Source organism: Zonotrichia leucophrys, chromosome 11 (assembly GCF_028769735.1).
Source record: "Zonotrichia leucophrys gambelii isolate GWCS_2022_RI chromosome 11, RI_Zleu_2.0, whole genome shotgun sequence".
NCBI lineage: Eukaryota > Metazoa > Chordata > Aves > Passeriformes > Passerellidae > Zonotrichia > Zonotrichia leucophrys.
Genome location: NC_088181.1, coordinates 15,223,334 through 15,243,184, shown reverse-complemented (window position 1 = coordinate 15,243,184; position 19,851 = coordinate 15,223,334).

The window sequence follows — 19,851 nt, the reverse complement described above, 5'->3', positions numbered from 1 at the left end:
ATCTTGATCATAGGGTCATTATACTGCTACCTTGGAAAAAAGTAAAACAAACAAAAAATGTTAACAGGAGGTCAGGGCAGTGGCTTTTAGCAGCTTAGCCCATGGGGGGAAAATGTGATGTACAGAACTGCAGAATGTAGGAATCGCCTGATTGTGGGAGATTTATGGCCTTTGTGGGGAACAGAGGGCCATGCTGGGTTTTTTTTCTTCAGTCCTGCTGTCCACAGACCTGGGGAAGGGAGAGCAGCCAGAAACAGCCTTCCCCAGAAGTGTTTCCTGAAACGGGGCCTGCAGTGAAAACTGTCTGGATCTCTGGTTTGACTTAGCAATCAGGTCATGCTGGAGCTGTGACATTCCAGTCACTTCTGCAGAAAAAAAATCCTTGTATGGTGGAAAAAAAAAAGTGTTGCTGGATTGATAAAATGTGCTCATCACATAATCTTGTAGTGCTGCTCCGACAGAAAAATGTATAACAATATGTGCAATTTATTGATAAATGTCAGCCTAAATAGTCTGCTAGAGAAGGGGGGAGCAGAAAGCTATACATTTCCCACAAGCACCCCCTCAGGCAGCAGCTTGAGCAAATACAATACATGCAATGCAATAAACTAAGATTATGGGACTTCACCGCAGACAAGTGTGGCCTTCACCGTAGGCTAAGTAGGCAGTCACCTCAGCACTATATTTAAAGGGGCACTGGAATAACAGAGATAACATGGTCATTCTCCTGCTCAGACCAACTCCTCTATGACTGTTTCAATAACACTTGTCTTTCTGTCTGAGAAGATCCTTCTGTCATTTTTATGTAGAACCTCAGGCCTGGTGCGTCCAGCGGCGTTTGCGCGCGGGATTTCCAGCCCTGCTGAGCAGGAGCCTGAGCTGGATTTACAGCAGGGCCGCTCCAGCTCCTCCAGCCTCTCTGGAATTGCCTCTCTGGACTCCCTCTCCATGTGGGGTTTGGCCCATGCAGGCTCAGAGCTGGTACAGTCTTGAGTACCCAAGGCTGAGGTGGGAATGTGGGCTCCCCACACTCAGAGCAGCATTTTGGCACAAGGCTTCACGCCAAAGGGGTTCCCTGCAGGGAATGGGGCATTAAGGACTGCTGCAGTCTTCCAGAAACACATGGCAGGCTGAGGGAGTTTTCAGACAAAGAAATCAGCTGCACTCTGAGGGTACAAATGCCACTTTCACTGTGGGGATGATGGGGCTGATGCTATTATCTTGGTCCAGTTCAATTCCTTCTTGTTGCAAGGCTGCATTTCAGTAAGTAACACAAAATGACTGCAATCAAACTCTACCTTCCTGCAGGAAAACGAAATTTTCAGGTGACAAAATGACAACATCTGGCTTAAATAACAATTTGAAGAGGATATTCTAAGCTTACATTGCCAGACCCCTCTGGAAACACGGACTTTCTCACTGGTGGCATATGTAAGAAGCAAAATGCTATAAAATACTTTTTTTTTTTTTCTTTTCACATGAAGACTCTTGTAAGTGAAAGAGCCTTCCAAAAACTGCATGAAACTGAAGCACCCCAAGCAGTTAAAAACCATTCAGTTATTGCTACTTATAAGGCAGTTCAGATTTGGAAAGGATAACACCTGTGCATGTGAGATTTGGGGTCCCTTATAATGACACATGCAATGAATCCCTAAAATAAATAATTACAATATAAATAGGCTATTCTCCTGTTTTCCTGAAGCTTAAGGAGATTTTTGTTCATGTAGGCCTGCTAAAATACGTACGAGCTGAGGTACTTGTTTTTGATACTAAGCTGAGTACACAGAGAAGCATAAATCAGATTTTTCCTCTTTGCTGCTGTTTTCCTCAGTCAGCTTTCCCATAATGCCTCTGCTGGAGCTGACAGTTGGATGCAGCACAAGACCCTGCTGGACAACTGTCAGGTTTGTTGAAGGATATTAAAGAGAACTTGATCATGTGTCAGCTCTCTTCAAAATACACTCACATTGGAAAAGTGATATATCTGTCAAAGCAAGGACTTCAGCATTTGGCAGAACAGGCCATTTTCACAAACAAAACTGTCCAATTACATTAGGGGGCATGAACTTCAGGTGTGTATGCCAGGGACAGAAAGATCTGCAGCCACACATCACAGACACTGTCTCCTTAAGCCATATGGTTGGATGTGGGCTGCATCTCAAGCATAGTTTCTTTATGCTTCATAGATTAGGAATTAATTTAAAATTATCAGAAACATAAATTGCTGCTTTGAACTTCTACATGAACTTTTTTTTTTTTTTTTTTTATTTCACTGAAGGCTGCCAAGAATTCATTTTAGGAGAGAGAGAGAGAGTGGAAAATTTATCAAGTTTGATTAGATGATTAAGAACTAAGCTATGGAACAGAAATGCTTCTTTCTTGTTTTGTTTTTTAAATGCTTTTAGGAAGACTAGTGTGAGTTTTGATTAAATAGCATCATTGGTTAGGAAACAAATTGTGCCTGAGAGAATAACAGCAAAGGCTTTTTCTTGGAAATATGTTATAGTTGAGTTTAGGTCTTTCTTGGCTCACACAGAAATGCAGACATTTGGTGGGAGTGAGCTTTCAAGTTGAAACCACTTGTATCACACACAATATCCTGTGTGTGGGGAACTGTTACATCTAAGTTCAAGAAAACCATCAAGATTCAGTGATGAGGATGGAAACTGTCTTGATCACATTGTTTATGCCAAAATGCTCATTTTTTGTGTATAAGAAATTTCAGGCTTCATCTGTGTGTGGAGGTAAAGCACTGCCGTGTAGTACAGAGTCATACAGTCTTTGGCAGGCAGAATTTACAAAGGATGAGCTCAGTTTTGGGAGTAGTCTTAAGAGATCCTAAGGTGAATTTACCTTTTTTTAGCTTGTTTGCAACTCTACTTAAGAGCTCTCAACATTTGTGGAACCTTTTAAATATAAACTATGATAAGATTTCACAATGGAAATGTGAAAACCATGACATTAAGTTTCTTATTTCAACTAAACATCTGGGCTAAATTTTATGACTTTTACCTTGTGCAATCCCATCAAAGGCTGTTCATTGAAATGACAGCTCTCAATATTATTTTTTCTCCCATTCTTTCTGAATTTGCAGAAGCAAAATGCCGCTTTCATTAGGAAAATTATTTATTTCAAATGAAAATAGCAATTCTTCTTTCTTCTCCTCTGGGACAGGGAATTCCACATGAACTCAGTTCCAGGAGAACAAACACCTCTTCTTTGTGTCCTGGTTATGATGTGCTTCCTTAGGCAAGCTCAGGAGCAGGAAAACTAACATATAGTTATAAGGGTTTTTTGGTCAAATTAAAGAAAAAAATATGTAAATATACATCCACTTATCCATACTCTCCATTAGCAAAATCATCCTTTTTCTTTACTTTGTCTTCACATGCTCTGTGAAAAATGATGTCTTTTTACAATAAAAATAACACACAGCTGCAGAAATATCTGGTTTTAAACCTTAGTGGGGACAAATCTCAGAGTGGTTTGCTGTGAAGTTTTTGGGCAAGATTGACAGTGTGCCTGTAACAGTCTGAGTTCACCAGCTGCTTTGTAGCAACTACTGGAGGTTGTGAATTAGCCATGTGTGCTTGCAGGATAAGCAGAAAAGCCATAATAGTTTTTGGTTTCTTGGGCCATGAAAGCCAATGTAGGTGAATAGCTCTATACCTTCTTTTTGAGGCTCTCTTCAAATTTAGAAAAGATATTTTTACAGTACTAATTGCATGTTTTCAAGATTGCTTTCATTCACAGCTAGATTTGTCTTTTTTTTCTTGTGAGATCTCTGGAAAACAATAGAAAGAACCCTCCCTTGTCTCCACCTAGTCTTTTGTGTCATTGCCCTGATGGATGTAACCCACATTTTGAGAAATAGGCACTATTCTGTGTTATTACATTTGTTTCAAAATCCTCCTCTAAAAGTAGCTTAATTTCTGTAGAGCTGACATAATGATTGATAGGAATTTCTACATCACAGTCAGTAATCCTTAAGAAACTAAATACCTAAGTGGAAACAGTTGTAGCAAGAGCTTTTAACTGTATGTCCATGATAGCTGCACAGTAATGTGGTGACATGTCACCATGACAATGATGTGACATGTCACCTCACACAATGACATGTGACAGCCACAGAGTAACTCTGGCACTAGGGGATAAATCACAGTTTGTGTGGAGCTGCTCTCTGCTGCTGATCCAGTTCTGGGACAGACACAGCACTTCTGATTTCTAATTAGCCCCAAAACCTCACTGCTTCAAATCCACTGGTGGGGTGGGTGATGAGGTTAAGAGAGATTGGAGGGAGGTGGGCTTATTTGTGTAGAAACCTTCAGCATAGGGCTGGCATAGGGGTTTTCTGCTGCTCTGCAGCAGGGCCATGGGGAACTCCAGGTGGGGACCCACATCTGTCACCCCCTGGCCATGTGCAGGCCATCCAAAGGGCTCAGGAGTGGATCTGTCCTGATCCCTTTTTTCCCAGCTCTCCATGAGTCAGAGAGGATGCAGGGATGAAGGGCCATGGGCAGCTCTGCTGGGGTTGAGGGGCAGGAACTGGTCCTTGCCCTGAGTCAGCACAGCTGCTCTGAGCTTTGGTGGGTCCTGGGGGAGCTGGGCTGCTGCTCTGAGTTTTCACAAATTACTGCAGTTCTTAATTCTTTTAAAGGAAAAAAAAATCCCATCTCTCCCCATCCACATTGTGTCCTTCCCATCTCTGTGGTGCCTGTAGTCTTGGAAGATGAGCTCTGGGGGAGACCTTCAAAATTTTTAGTGTAATGAATGTGGTGAGTGGGTTAAGATTTTTGGGTTTTATTCTTTATGAGAATCCAGTCCCATTCATGTACTATATACTTGGAGTTACACCTGAAGATCAGTGTTTATAAGAAGAGTAAGCTCTATTATGGGTGTTAAGAGCTGAAGGAGATACTGAGATGCTTGTGATGCTGACCTCTGCAAATCTGGCACCCAAGGGATCCCTCTCTGTGGACCCAGCACTTCACGCAGCTCAGAGCTGTAAGGAGTTGGGAATAATCTGGATGGGCTGACACAAGCAGTCATGCTCAAATGTAAGCCAGAATTACAGCCGAGCTTATTACAGTGTCCAAGCTAACACACTGTGAGTCTCAGCTGCAAATGGGGGCACAGCAATGGGAAAATTCAGCTTTATAAATTTTAGAGAGGCACTGAATTTTGCCAGTCTGGCTTGCAGGGTGGGTGCAGCCATTCTGTGAATATTAGCACTCATGCCTGCAGTAACTTAGAGTTTAAAAAAAATGGATTAAAAGGCTGCTATCAGGCTGTTGTAGCTGGTTCATTATAGCAAATTGTTTTCACTCAACCCCAGAAAGCCAGCCTGAATATGGTACTGTAGCCTATATATGAGGTGGGAAAAGAGGAGCACTTTGTTCTGGTGTAAAAATTTCCTATGCTTTATTTTTTTGTGTAGTGAAGCTTCTTCAGTGTAATTCTTCAGTGTTGGGTAATGTTGTCTACAGGGGAAAATATGGATTGGGTTTGTTGCCATGGGTGTATCTGTGTTTTATGGAATCACATAAGGGTTAGAGTTGGAAGATTTGAAGATCACCTTGTTCCAAGCCCCAGCTGAGGGAGGGGATGCCCCTCACTGGATTGTGTTGCTCAGGGCCCATCCAGCCTGGTCTTAAATACTTCCGGGGCTGGAGCATCCACAACTTCCCTGGAAACTTGTGCCAGGGCCCCACCAGCCTGTGAGTGCTTTTGGACCCCCATGGTCCTCACAGCAGTATTTTGAGAGAAGCTTTGCAGCAGCAGGGGAACTCTGCCTCCCCCTGCCCAGGCTGGCACGGGGGAGATGCTGGGCTCTGCACTGCTGCCAGGACACATGCAGCTCTGGACACACATACACACAGTTTCTTATTATCCAAACTACTTGGCAGTCCAAAAGTACCACCCACCTGAACCTGAATTCAGCAGTGTGTTTAAAGTACATCTGAACCGCTTTTTTTCCCCCAAATTTTCAACTATAACATTTAAAATACTTTCTTTAATTGTCAATATAAAACATATTGCATATATGAATAGCCCCTGAAGTTCTTGTAATTTTGTTTTATTGGCATATATGACACATATGTAGTAGTATTTACTATTCAGAAGCAGCAGAACATATCCAAACTTTGCTGGGAAACTTTTATACCTCTTTTTCTCTTTCCCTCCTCAACTTTCTATCTGTATAGGAATCATGACAATAGAGAGCTCCACTGCCAGTACAATTTCAGCTTCACAGTAACCTCAGCTGACGTGATGATTTGAGATATTCATGGTTATGGCTGTGTCAGGCTCTTCACAAGCTTCACTTAGTGGAAGAGCTCCTCCAGTTGACAGATGACTTGCCAGAAAATACAAGGGGATCTTAAATTTTAGTTCTCCCTCTGCTTTGTTCCATAATTTAATCTCTTAATTGGCATGCAGAGTATGTCCCTTTATTTAATGAGCTGTGTGGTGACCTACACTGGGTTTTAGTAAAGATCTTGATGCATGTGATTCTCAGCTCCCAGCCAGAGCTAAAGGCTCACCATGTGAGAGCTCAACAAGTGCTGGGAGAAGGTGAGTGAAGAACAAAAAAAATAAAAAAATCAAGGTTAAAAGAAGTAAGACTTTTTACTAAACTTCAGTTATAAGACCTGCTCTTTTAGTAATGTGAAGAGATTGAAAGGCTTACAGATTTACCTGGGTATCCCTGAGTTGAAATGGTGTGAGGGGAAAAGCTTGTGTGTCTGTGAAAGAGCTGAAAGCTCAAATCTTTCAATCCTTCTTTCGCCACAATCTGGGTTTGTTCCCCAATACAGTGTGTACCTGCTGAATCTTTGCTTCAGACCAGTATCTCCACCAGAAGTGGATTTTACCTTTAAAGCAATCAGCAGCAATGTCAGAACATGGGGGGTCCTTTTGTTCTCCTGGTTGGGGCGGTGGGTTCCGAGCTGAAGGGAGGGGAAGTTTACAGACAGATTGTGGTGCCCCCATTTTGTGCTGCAGAGCTCTGGAGAAGCAGAAAGTCCCTGATGGACTTGTGAGAACCCTCACAGAGAACCCTGCAGGTCCCGGAGCTGCTGCAGGGCACACAGGCTCTGGGCACCCTGTCCTGGCCCAGCAGCACTGGCACCTGGAGAGCTGAGGGGGAGATGCTCCCTGCTTGGGCACAAATCTCAGAAAAGGAGTCTGGCAGGGATTTTAAGAGCTTTTTTCATTGCTCCTGCTCTCTCCAGACACAAGGAGTCCCAACAAGGGTGTAAAGACTGTTGAACTCCACGTTATATTCACAAACTCTATGCTTGAAAGCAAAGGGATGACCCAAAGTTTTAGGTGTGAGCCTATAAAGCTGGGAAATAGCAACCTCCTGAAATGATCTTTGCTGTGGAAGCTGAGCAAAATCTGCTTGGTAAGCAAGCACTCTAAAAAAGTCAAAGCATTAGGATGGTTTAATTGGCTTAATTTACTTCCTGTTACTTTAAAATATGCCTGTTTGAGCCTTGACATTACAGCACTTCAAGATGCTCCCTCTCTGATGCTGCATCAAAGCAGTGGTGAAGCAAGACGGGCTGTAGTTTAAAGTGGCAGCTCTAAAAATTATGGTTCTCCTCTTGCCCTCCTTAACTCCCAGCAGCAAAATCCCAGCCTGATTAGCAGACTGATTTATTTTACATAAAAATAGTAATCTCCCTTTTTGCTCGTCTCCTCCCAGTTGGTGAATTCCATTCCTGACATCTGCAATTTCATCTGGATACTGTTTTATTTTTTCTCCACACCCTACCTTCAATGCATATCCAATTGCTGGGTGCTGTTAAGTATCTGCTATATTTCACTGCAGAAGTGGGTGCATTTGGATGATGAATTGAATATTTCCTATATATGAATAATCTTCAATATCCTGCTTATATCCTTTGGGGTGAAACACATTATGGGTCACATTTTAAAACTGTTTAGGTGCTTTGTTCAAATCAGGCATTTAAATAGCTTTGAAAATCTTTCCTTCTGATGCTGACTTTTATTTATTATTACCTCGTCACAGTTTCTAATTCAATTAATTAATTTTATGCCACAGTAAAGGAGAAAGATTAAGACACATTTAGTGTGAAGTCTTCTACCCCTCAGTACCCCAGGATGAAGGCCATCTCAGGGGTGTGCTGGCCATGGCAGTGCAGAGCCAGGCCCAGAGGAGCAGCACGCTGTGGGATAGCAGGGAAATGCTGGCAGGGCAATATTTTCTTTCCTCTCTGCATTCCTATGGTTCTCATGAATGAAGGAAATTGCTTTGCCACGCTTCCTATCAAACAAAGCTCGCTCACTCAGGTTTCAGGGCTGGTGAAAAATCTTAGAAGATTCAAAATTATTTTTGTCAAGCCTCCAATGTTTGATGTTTTGATGGAGCGAGGGGATTTGCTTGATCCTGTCTTCCTGAGATCTGGACCATCAGTGCATCCTGGTGTCTGTAACCAGGCCCTTTGTGCCTCCACTCTGGATGCCAGAGGCGGCTCTGAGGGGCAGGAGTTTGCCACCTCAGGGGGGAATAGGCAAAACAGGCGCCCTGGTGCTGTGCTAATTGAATGCTGTTCCCTTTGAAGAGACCATACTTTGGCAGGATGATGTTTTCTTCCTCTTCTCCCATTAAGTTCAAGTGATTTTCCAACGCTCTTTCTGCTAAAGCATAGCTGGACCTTAGGCTAAAGCAAGGATGAGCATTTTTCTCATCCTGCTTTCTAATAAGCTGAGGGGAACTTGTGGAAAGCGCCTTGAAGACTCTATTGACTGGGAGAGAATCACATTTCATGTTTGCTGAAATACTCTGTCACTCCCTCACGATCAGAATGACATTGGAGATATGAACGAGGTCATCCAACTTGCCAAACATTTCTGAAAAGAGAGTGAAAAATGCTTTCCTTTTCAGAGGGTACTTAGGGGTGAAAAGGTGGCGAGCAGGAGCTCCTGGAATCCCTTCCTTGTGGAGGGGATGTTTCAGGAGCACAGGGTGAGGGATCTGGACCTGGGTAGGTCTGGTTGAAATGCTTTGTGCATCCCCAGAGGATGAGGGAGAGAAAAAGGAGGAGAGGCTTTATATCAAAACCAGGTGATCTTTGTCGAGTATTGAGCTGAAAGTTTTGCTCAGCATTAATCATACTAGAAACCAATTTTCATCCTACTGTATTACAGATCTCAGGAAAAAGGGCATTTGGAAAGAAGAAAAATGCAAGGGAACTCGACTGAGGTATTTAATGCTGGGAGTATGCAGTGAAAACTGATCAGTTCTTCCTTTCCATGTTAAGTCCTAATATAGCAACAACGTGTCAGTCACTGAAATTAATGGGAGGTACATTTAGGACAAATGAGAGAAAATCTTTCTTCACCCAGCATGTCCCCAGCCTCTGAAATTCACTACCACAGAAGATCATAAGGACCACTAGTGGAGCTGGAAAAGCTACAGAGGTTTGTGTCTAAATACCATCACTTAGACTTGTTAAAACAGGAGTGATCTAACCACATCTCATGTTCAGACTCTGCAGTGATCTTTGAACTGACTGCAAAAAAATTTGGTCCTGTGGGTGCTCCAAGATAGCAGGCAGATCTACTGTTCTCAGATATTTCCATGGTTTTGTTATTTTTGTGGCTTCTACAGTTGAGTTTCATTTTTTACTGTATGTTTTCCCTTTATAAGCCATTGGGGTTTTTACAAGATGGCTGATATTTGCTGTTAAACTTTCATTTCCCAGGAAGTTTTTTTGCTTCATGCTGTAAACACCTGCATGAAAATTGAATATAGATGCTAGAGATTGATAGGCACAACTGATTGCTGTACCAAATGAGAATACCAAGCCCTTAGACACTGTGAGATCAAATTGATGACCTGTAAGAAATAAGTTCTGATTAAGAAATACCAGGTTGAGAGAAATTCCTGAAAGCAAGGAGACAAGGGAAGATGAAATACTTTTGAGAGTGAATGATGAAGTTGCTGGTTATGAGTAATTTTGAATTCCCTTTACAGTCTGTTACAGTACATCAGATATATGGCTGATCAGAAAAAATCCTGCATTGTGGCCAGGGATGTGTCAGCACTTGGGTGATTAGTAAAAATTTGTGTTTGTATTATGGCTTTTCAGCATAGGCAGGTACTGAATATTTACCCCTTCTCTTTTCCTGACTGCTCCCTCAGCAAAGGAGCATCTTTGGACATTCCACGTTCTTAGAGAAAACATTACATTATTGTCTCCCTCAATAATAGCTCAGGTTATCCAGGACATCTGTCTGGGATATGGTGAAATTTAGAGTATTGCTTCAAAAGAACTCCCTGAGGGGAGCTTACAGATGTGTTTTGGGGCCTGGTTTTGAGAATCTGGCCCTGCAGACACCTATTGGCCTAAATTGTGAATATCTGACTGGAGCCACAAAGGCCAGTAGGACTTCTTGCATGACTAAGTAAGAAATTATTTGCAGGGCTGAGCTGTTACTCTTTGGTAAAGAGGACTCATCTCTCTCTAGGTGGGCTGTGAGCCCTCTAAAAGCCAGACCGTGGTTCACATTTCCAAAAACAAAGGCTCTGTCAGTGCACACTCATGACTCGGTGCCTTTGTGTGTTATAACTGGTGGAGCAAAAACCCCAAGGGCTGCAGGGGTAGGTGAGCAAACCTGATTTTTTCTGATGCCTCTTTGTAACTTTACTTGCCTTTGCTTTGGTACACTGCCTGTCCCTCCAGCTGTACCTCTACAGCAGGAAAACAAAGTGGTAAATCAGGCTTTGATGACTTCTGGAGAAGGTGCCTGCATCTGAATTTTGGTCTCAAAAATGGCTTAAGAGGATTACAAATTGAAGATAAGTTCCTTTACTCTGATATGGATTTTCGTTTGATTTTTACTTTATGTTTTCAAAAAGAACTGTCAGTGTGTTTGTTCAACTGAGTATATATGATGTTATAATTGTTTTGTTTAGTACTGTAAATATTATGTGTGATTAATCTTGTTCATGCTGGAAAGGTATTTGAGTTTCTTACCAGCCAGTATATGTTTAAGGTTTGCTTTATTTATGTGGAGAAAATGACAAATACTGTAGCTGAGGAAACAGAAGAAAATGAGAGTAGTGCACTAAAAAAACCCTGAGGTTGGAAACTGGGGGAGCAGTGCTGCTGTGCTGTGCTCTGGATTGGGGTGACACTGCGTTGTGAGGGTCAGAGCTAAAGATTGCTGGCAATTGTCACATCCAACCTACGATAACAGAGAAACTAACAGGAGCCCGAGGAGCAGGATGTGACCCTAAAGGCTAAGGAGAATAAGCCAGAGAGCCTGCAGGAGACGTCTTCCCCAGAGTTTAAATCTTTTGTAAATAGCTTGTTCCATCACAAGTACTGATATCATGACCCTGAGCTATTGAAGTTGCTGCTTTCAATAGATCCTGGAGGCTCCATTAATACTGCTAGATCATTCACACAAGATGACATGATATTCCTTTCCTTCCCTTCTTTTTTCTTCTTTTTTTTTCTTTTTTTTGTACTTCCTGAGCAGTCTGCACTTAGGAAAAAAAAGAAAAAAACCCCAACCCAACCAGCCTTCTCCAAGAGAGCATCTACTTAAAATGTAATAATAAATTGTACCCCATTAGGGTTAAAATAAACACAGCTACAGCCCTGCCATACTTTTGGGAAACACCGCTGTTCTATTTTATTTTAATACTGCAGGACTGTTTTGCTCTCACTCCACACCAGCCTCACAAATCACCAGTGCAGTGCTCTCACTAACTTGTCTGTATTATGTTCATTTTCTGGGTGGCAATAAATATTAGAATAAAATAAACTAAAGACTGCTGGCTGGGGCTCTGTTAGCTATCTTTATGGTTTCCACGGCAGCTGAATGACAGCTCAGGCTGGAAGCAAGCGGCCCCTTTTCACCAAGTAAATTTAGCCTTGGGAAGGATGAACATCTTCTAACTCTTGAGCTGTGATGGTTGATGCCAGTCAGTAAATCAGTCAGATTTTAATTATCGGACACATGACAGGGAGCAGTGACAGGCGGCAGTCCGCTGGAGAGCATTCCTTCAAAGCAGCTTTAAAAACACAGCAGCACTTGAAGAGGAAAACCAAGTGAACAGAACACAGTCACAGCTGAATTGCAGGACATTAATAGCATGATGGAATTCCCTTCCTAATAATTTTAACTGCTTCTTGGCCACAGCCTTCCCGGCTTAACGCAGCTTTACTGGGAATTTATTTTTTTTCTAACCTGCCTTTACACAGACCTGTGGTTTTTAATAGAGTTTCACACAGTTACTTGCATAAGCAGCTGTTTGGTGCAAAGAAAGCAGTGACAGATTTATAATGCAGCAAAACCTGCTAATTGGATAGATGAAATTGCATTTCTGACAGTGGCCCCTCTATGAAAATTGGTAACATACCTCACAATGATTTGCATATGTAAGAACTTGATTATTTATGATATTTTGCCTTTTATGTTGATCCTATGATTAATTCTTGGGTAATTACCTACAAACACCTCCCTGGAAGCCTCTTTAGATAATACGGGCTTGGTGGTTAGTGAAAGGTTATGGGAATTTTACAAAATCTATTTAGACAATTCTCAGGATATTTAGAAACACTTTATAGTTTCAATGTGTATTTGGGGGAAACTGGGGGATTACTATACATTAGCTAGATTTTTTTTTTTTTTAAGAGCCATTAAGGGAATCAAAGTCATCTTTGGAAAATATCACTGAGCTAATAAAAAGCTTAAGAGAAAACAAAATAATTATAACAATAATATCAACAACAACAAAGCTCTTCAAAATATATTCCAGAGCTACCTTTGCAAATGGGCAGCTTGCCATTATTTGTTAATTGCAATACGTGAAAAGGAAACTGAAGTGTGGCCTTAAATTGTTCTGCTGTTTCACTTCCCTGGTTTAAGTTCATTTGGGCTCTTGAGAGGCAGCCTCTGCTCAGGCTGGGTCCCATGGGGCCCTTGAACCTTTCCCATGTTCCAGCTGCCATTGCACACCTGGGAGAGCCTGTCCCCACACACAGACCCACCCAGGGCACCAACAACAGAGCCCAGCTCAGAGCACAGCTTAAACCCTGCTAAGAGTATGTGGGGATGTGAAAACAAAACCAGTGTTTGACTTTATTCTCAGTGAATATCAATAATTTTTCAGTGAGTAACCCACAGCCAGACTCTCATAGTCCATGCTTTAGGATTGGGCCGCTCATCTTCTATGAAAATAAATGTCTGTTCTTCTGAACCAAAAATCACTGAGCATCTGTTAATGAATCCCTCTTCCCAGTGGGAATCATATTGTGTACTTGAACTCTGAGTAGTTTTTGATTTTCTAGGTTAGGCTTCAAAAATAACTTTAATTTCATTGCTTCTATGGGAAGAGCCTCATAATAGGAATGCAGGTTTCCAACAAGTACATAACTGCTCAGCATTGTTGGAATTTCTTGGTAATCACCTTCACAAAGCTAAACAGCTTCATTTTTATTATTTGTTTTATAAAAGGAAATCTGTAGATTGTCAAATGTTCAGTTTGCCTTGTTTTGTTTTGTTTCTAAAAGAAACAGAGGAAAGGAAAAGTAGCTTTTTTTTTTTTCAATGCCTTTATTTTCTAGTCAGGTAATTCAAACATCCTCCCCAGGTGAGAGGAACAGAGGCTCAACCAGTGCCAACCCAAAATGGGTTTCTCAAGTGCTTGTCAGCTTCCAGTTGTCCATAGTTTTTAGAGTGTGGAACATGGAATTAGTCCTGTTTAAATGAACCATGAGCCAAGGACAAGGATCAGGGCCTGTTGAGCAGGGCACTGCCCTGCATATTCTGATAACTCAGCATTCATGGGTCTGCTGCTTTCCCACCCTTTACTCCAGCTCTGTACCTGTACTCCAGCTGCTCAGCTTCACTGGAACACAGTCAGAAATACATGAAATACTTCCTAAATGCTGCTTTCCCAGCAAAGCTACTGCTGCAATTGCTGTAGTGACATTTTCTTCCTGAAGATGGGAGGGGATGCAGGTGTGTGTTGGGAAAGGCATCATCCTGCTGATGAGGAATGGGGACGGACGAGACCTGGGAAGTGTGGCTCACTGTCAGGGTGTTTTTAGGAGAATGGACCATGCCTCATTTGATTCCATTTGATAATCAGAATGTATTTGATGCTGGAATTAGTGAAACCTAGAGCAGAATCTGGACCTCATGTCCAGATTAATAGAGCATATTCATCTAGTCAGGATGAGTTGCTTTATTATGTTATTGAGATGTATGAACAGGTTATTCAGGTGACTTAAATAGTAAGCTGTAATTTCTACAGAAAACAGAATTTGTAAGCAGACAGCAATATATGCCAGTGTTTTACTGTGATTATTAAATTCTGCAGGAAATGCACCACATAATCCCTACCTTTTGTGTTTTTTTATTTCTGTGTGAACAAGGGGATGTTATGGCTGCAGACAAAGAAAGAATCATCCAGCACTGAGTTTGATGGAAAAAACCCCACCCCCTTTATAAGGCAGCACCTCCTGGCTAGGGGACAAATAACCCAGATAAAGAAACAGCCCTCTCAGGAAGATGGGAAGGCAATGAAACCACAGAAAGCAGATGAACTGAGATTTTTGCTAGCATAAGTCACCATAGCTTCACTGGATGGAATCTGCTAGAGATATTTTACTGAGAATTTTACAGATTTCAGAATAGAAAAGCCAGTAGAACTTAGAGGAGATTCCACATATTATTGGAAGCCTATGACATCCAGAAAAGATAGCTTTCTATAAGCAGAATTTAATATTAAAGAAGGTTTGTGTGGATTTCTAAGGTAAACACACTACAGTGAATGGCAAAGTGATATTATTCACTAATACCAGATAAAAGATAAATTATATCATACCAAATATGACAACCAAGTCCTCTCATTACAGGCAGCATTTTCACAGTTGTATTTTTCTATTCCTGGGGTTTTAGTTGACAGTGAAATATATAATCATATACTTGAGTATTCAAAGAACCTGCTTATGATTTGCTTTTCCTCATCTGTGAAAAGAGAAGGTTTTCTGGGAGTTTTTCTTCTCTTATTGCAATATTTTGCAGTAGATAAGGAGAGGGAAACATGGGAAATCTAAGATTAAGCCTCTAATTTAAACGATAGTGTGCCTAACTGCCAAAATTAGAATAGAATTTGAGATATCCAGAGAAGGTTTGGTTTAGAAATAGGGTCCAGGAGCAATATCTGCATACAGATTTAGGTCTGAGCTTCTCTCAGATCCCAATCTTCTCCAATGTGTTCTGGAGAGGGAAGAGGAGGGGGTCACAGTTGCACTGGACTGTTCCCTGCTGCAGAGGGCAGGGTGACAGCCAATGCCCCCGACAGGGCTGATGCCAGTTATCCTGACCTTGGTCCATTCCATTGGCCAAAATGGGCACAGATATTACCATTTTAATAAGGATTTCCATCATGAATGCAAATGCTCAAGGCACCCAGTAAAGGTGGTCAGGGCCCACATCTGGTTAACAAAATGTTTCCACTGGCTGTCACTCAGGTTCTTCACTTCATTGTTTTCCCTTGCATCTCTGCCTCTTTAAAATGTTCTTGGGCTAAACGTTCTTAACTAACAAAGTCAAATAGTTAGTATTAACTAATTGCCTAAGTTATTATTAACTAATAGTTAGTACTAACTAAGTCTAATAGCCCTTGAGAGGTAGAAGCCTTCTTCACCCACCACTACCACGGAGCTGCTCTTTTAATAGTGAGTAAGAAAGCTACTGAGTTGTCCTGAGCAGGAAATAAACACTATCTCAGGCACTTGGAAGCTTAGGTAGACAGAGAAGAGCTGGAGAGTGTCCAGAAGGCTGCTGCACAGAGAAAACCACCAGCAACTCTGGTTTACATCTTATCTGAAGGCTTATTCCATTAGCAATAAAGTTCCTCCCTTCATACCATGCTTGGTCATATTGGCCCATAAAAGAAACATGAGACCTCTTGAATCACTCTCCCCATTTCCTGCAGCACCCAAGTGTGTTTTGGAGAGACTCTCTGCAGATGTAGGCTGGCCTCCACACCACTTCAACCTGAATTATTAAAAAGTCTTAAGACATTAAAAATCACCTTGGCCAATCAGCGACTGAAACTAGAAATTTCAAGTGTTATTGCCAGCCTCCAGTACAACAGTTCAAAATGTGTCTCCTAACTTTGGCTTTATCAAATCAATGACTTTACTCTTTCCAGGATAATCTGCTTGACAGCACTGGGAAGGATGAAGTATCTGTGAGGCTGCATTTAGCTGGGGCAATTTAGCATTTAGCTCAGCCAATGTGAGCTCAGCATTTGTACTTTTGAGAAATGGAGCTGAGCTTTTCTGGTTCTTAACAGGACAAAGACCACCCCTGTTAACCCAGGCAGCAGAGAACTTTTGGGAGGTTTAAATTTAGAGTGTGAACATGTAATTGTGCAGTGGTAACTCCACTTACTACAACATTAGATGGTGGAATGCCAGGGAAAATGGCTGGAATTGCAGGAGTCTTCTGCCCTCTGCAACTTGTACACAGTCACACTGAAGTGCATGGGGACAAGGCGGTGGTGCACCTACAGCAGGAAAATATCCACCCTATTCTGTCCAAAAGAAAAGGATTTAAACTTGTCTATTGCTATCATTAAAGCAAAAACTTTGCAGGAGCAAGAGCAATTGTGAGCTGCAGAACTTTCTGTATACCTGAGCATTTAGAATGCTTCCAGGACAGAAATAGGTGCCAGAAGCTGTCTGATATATTTTTGGGTGGCATTAAATTAGTTTCACTAGGAAAAAAAAAAATTATTTGGTAGAGTAAACTATATCCATCAATGAAAAAGAAGTGGTCAGATGGGAGAAGAGTATAATGTGACTGGCTTAGGCAAAAGGCCCTTTTTCCCAATTACAATTAATTTCAGTGGACTTGGGCCTACAAGCCCCTGGCCTTGGGCACTTTTCACATCATAACAGTTGTGGGGAGGGAAAATGCAGAGATGAAATGCAGCCATTCAAAACTAGCCCAAAGCTGTTCTAGCAAATAGACAGACTTTTCTCATTTTCATGAAACCATTGAATATATGAATTTCACTGGATTCACTTTCTTGTGCCAAAGAAGTCAACATAGTTCATCCTGGCATGTTCAAAATTGGAAGGATCTGATTGACAGAAGAGGGAGATGGCAGATTCAGAATATTCAAATCTTGCTGTTACACAGTTCACTGCAATACAAAAGATACACACACAAAGAAATACTGCTGACAGTCCATCCATTGCAGTGTGCCCTATGCACTTTACATTCCCTCTAAAATATTTTTTGTGGCTTTCTGTTTTATTGCCTCATAATTATCTTTTAAACTTCATATTATATTTTCATATTTTGAACTGGATTCCTCATGGGTCATTCTTTAAATTTAGAGCCATGCAGTGCTTTTCTTCTTTTAGGGAAGATATCTAACTCTATTTTCTTTTCCAGAAAAAGTCTCTCTCAATAAGTTTTATTTTTTGGACTGTGTCCAATAATACAGCTTACCTCAAATCAAGGGTGTTTCTTGAGAAAATGTGGAATTAAACTTGGAACTAACAGGAAACAAACATATGAAAGCCCAATAAAGAGTCTTTGACTAATCCCAGACTTAAATATTGCACTGAAGCATGGTATACAGATATCCAAATTATCCTTAAACAAACTGGGTCATTTTAAGGGAGGAGTCATCCCCTGCCCATGAGGATGTGATCCTTCATACATGTTCTTTACTCTATTTTCTACAGAATAAATGCCCTAAGATTTGCCAAAATCCAGAGAATGGGCTGAGCCCTGAGAAAACAGCCAAGTTGTTTTGTGAGGCTCAACAAAGCAGCGCTATTTGAGGTGAGAGAGGTGCTCGGTGTGCCCCAGGTGAAAGTGTGGGGCTGGAACACAGCACAGCCCCTCTCAGAGCTCCTGTCTCTGTAGGGACCCTTCCCCATGCAGCTCAGTCTGCAGCTCAGGGAGGAGCAGGGCAAACCTCTGGCTCCTGTTTGTTCCCTTCTCCTCCTCCCCAGTGCATCTGCTCAGCGAGTGTTTTGTTGTGAAAGTTTTTAATAATAAATAGGTACAATTCTGTGTCTTTCTGTCAGAGAGGGCCACACCAAAGTCAATACCTTGCACTTATTGCAGAGATTGGTGTTGACCCCTAGCTCCTGTGAGGTTTCATTCAGAGCCCCTTCCTGTGGAGAGCTGGTATGATTAGACCTTTGCTGCTCTTCTTTATGCAGGAGACATGGAGAACTTCCCTGGGCGCTCCCCTGAGGAGGAAGCCCTGATGCACCCATGGTGACCACCAGCCTTAAGAGGAGCACAGCTGGGAGATGAACTGATCCTCCACACTCCTGTCAATGCCTGGGAAAACTTCAGGTGGGATTCTGGCAGAGAGCTGAATGTGAATTCAGGAATGAATTCCCATTCTAGGACATGCGGGGAAGCAAACAGCTGGGAAATTCCCAGATTTCTGTTAAATCAAAGATCTGTTTATTGCGGACAAGAAAAACATTTATTTATTTATTTATTTATTTAGTTAGGTTTTTTTTTTTTTTTACTCCAGGTGAATGAGAAACAAATTTCATCCCAATGCAGGCAGTGCAGGCAATCTAAGCTTTAGGAGAACACACATATATATTCCTTTGATGCTGACCTCAGCTGACCACACACTTTTCCCTAAAAGGGGGAGCCATGATTGGGTTGGTAAAGGTTTCAGGTAAGTTATGAAATTAGAGTCTCCATTCCTGCATTTCTTAGCTCTGAGGCACTCCCCAGGTAACTTGAGCCCCAGCAGTGGGAGGCCCCAAAGCTCAGCCCAGCAGATGATGAATGAATGGTGCCTGGATGCTGGCTTGGTAAGGAAAGCAGGTGAGCCCTGTCTGGGCCTGAGTTCAGCCAGAACGCTTCAAACAGGGCCAGCCAATACATCTTCTCATCTCCTGCTTTGTTTGCCATCAGGCAATTCTTCCTCAGGCTTTCTTGTGTTCTGCACAGCCCTCCATTTGAGCTGCCATTCTCTTTGGCAAGCTGCAGGATTTTCAAATGCAGGTTGCAGCAGGTACTTCCCAAAGCACACAGTGCACTCACTTCTGGGAACCCTTTGTAGCATGTGCTCTACTAAGGCCTAGCAGCTCTGGTTTGCCATTTCAAGCTTATGATTAAACATTTTATCTTAAGCCATCAAAAAAGCCCTCCTTACAAGACCAAATAGAACACTTCACATGAAACCTTTCCTATGAAAAGGAGGTTTCTGCATATGAGATATTCAGTAATTAATGCAGCTTGATAGAATCTATAAATGTACACTGTAGCAATGCTATTTGCTTTAAGTACTACTTTAAGCAGAAAAAGGCGATGAATCCCCCTTCCAGTGTCTGATTTTATGTTTAAGAGCTAATGAACTGAATTCTTCGTAAACATTGGCAAAAGATGCAAATGAACAGACAGATTCTCCAAATGCAAAGGGACACATGAGAAAGAGCTAATTTCACACAATTGACACTCTAACCTTTTTGGATCAGTGGAATTAGAGGCTGATTAATCTGCCATGATTAGCATTTATTGAAGCTTTTGACACTGCTGCATTGTTTTTCTTTTCCTTTTCTTTTGTGTCTCTGAGAGTTAACAGTTTATAATACATTTAACTACCAGTCCATCACCCTGACAGGGTCATAGCTTTCCTTTATGGACTTTTAAAATTAATAACAGACAGTTCTATTTTGACATGCCCTTGCTTCTGCTGCAGAACTCGGCTGTTTAATTGTAGAGCTGGCCTCTTGTGGCCAAATGCTCCCAATGTTTAGCAAGGGTTGAAAATATGGATGTTAGGAGAAAAACTGGCAGATG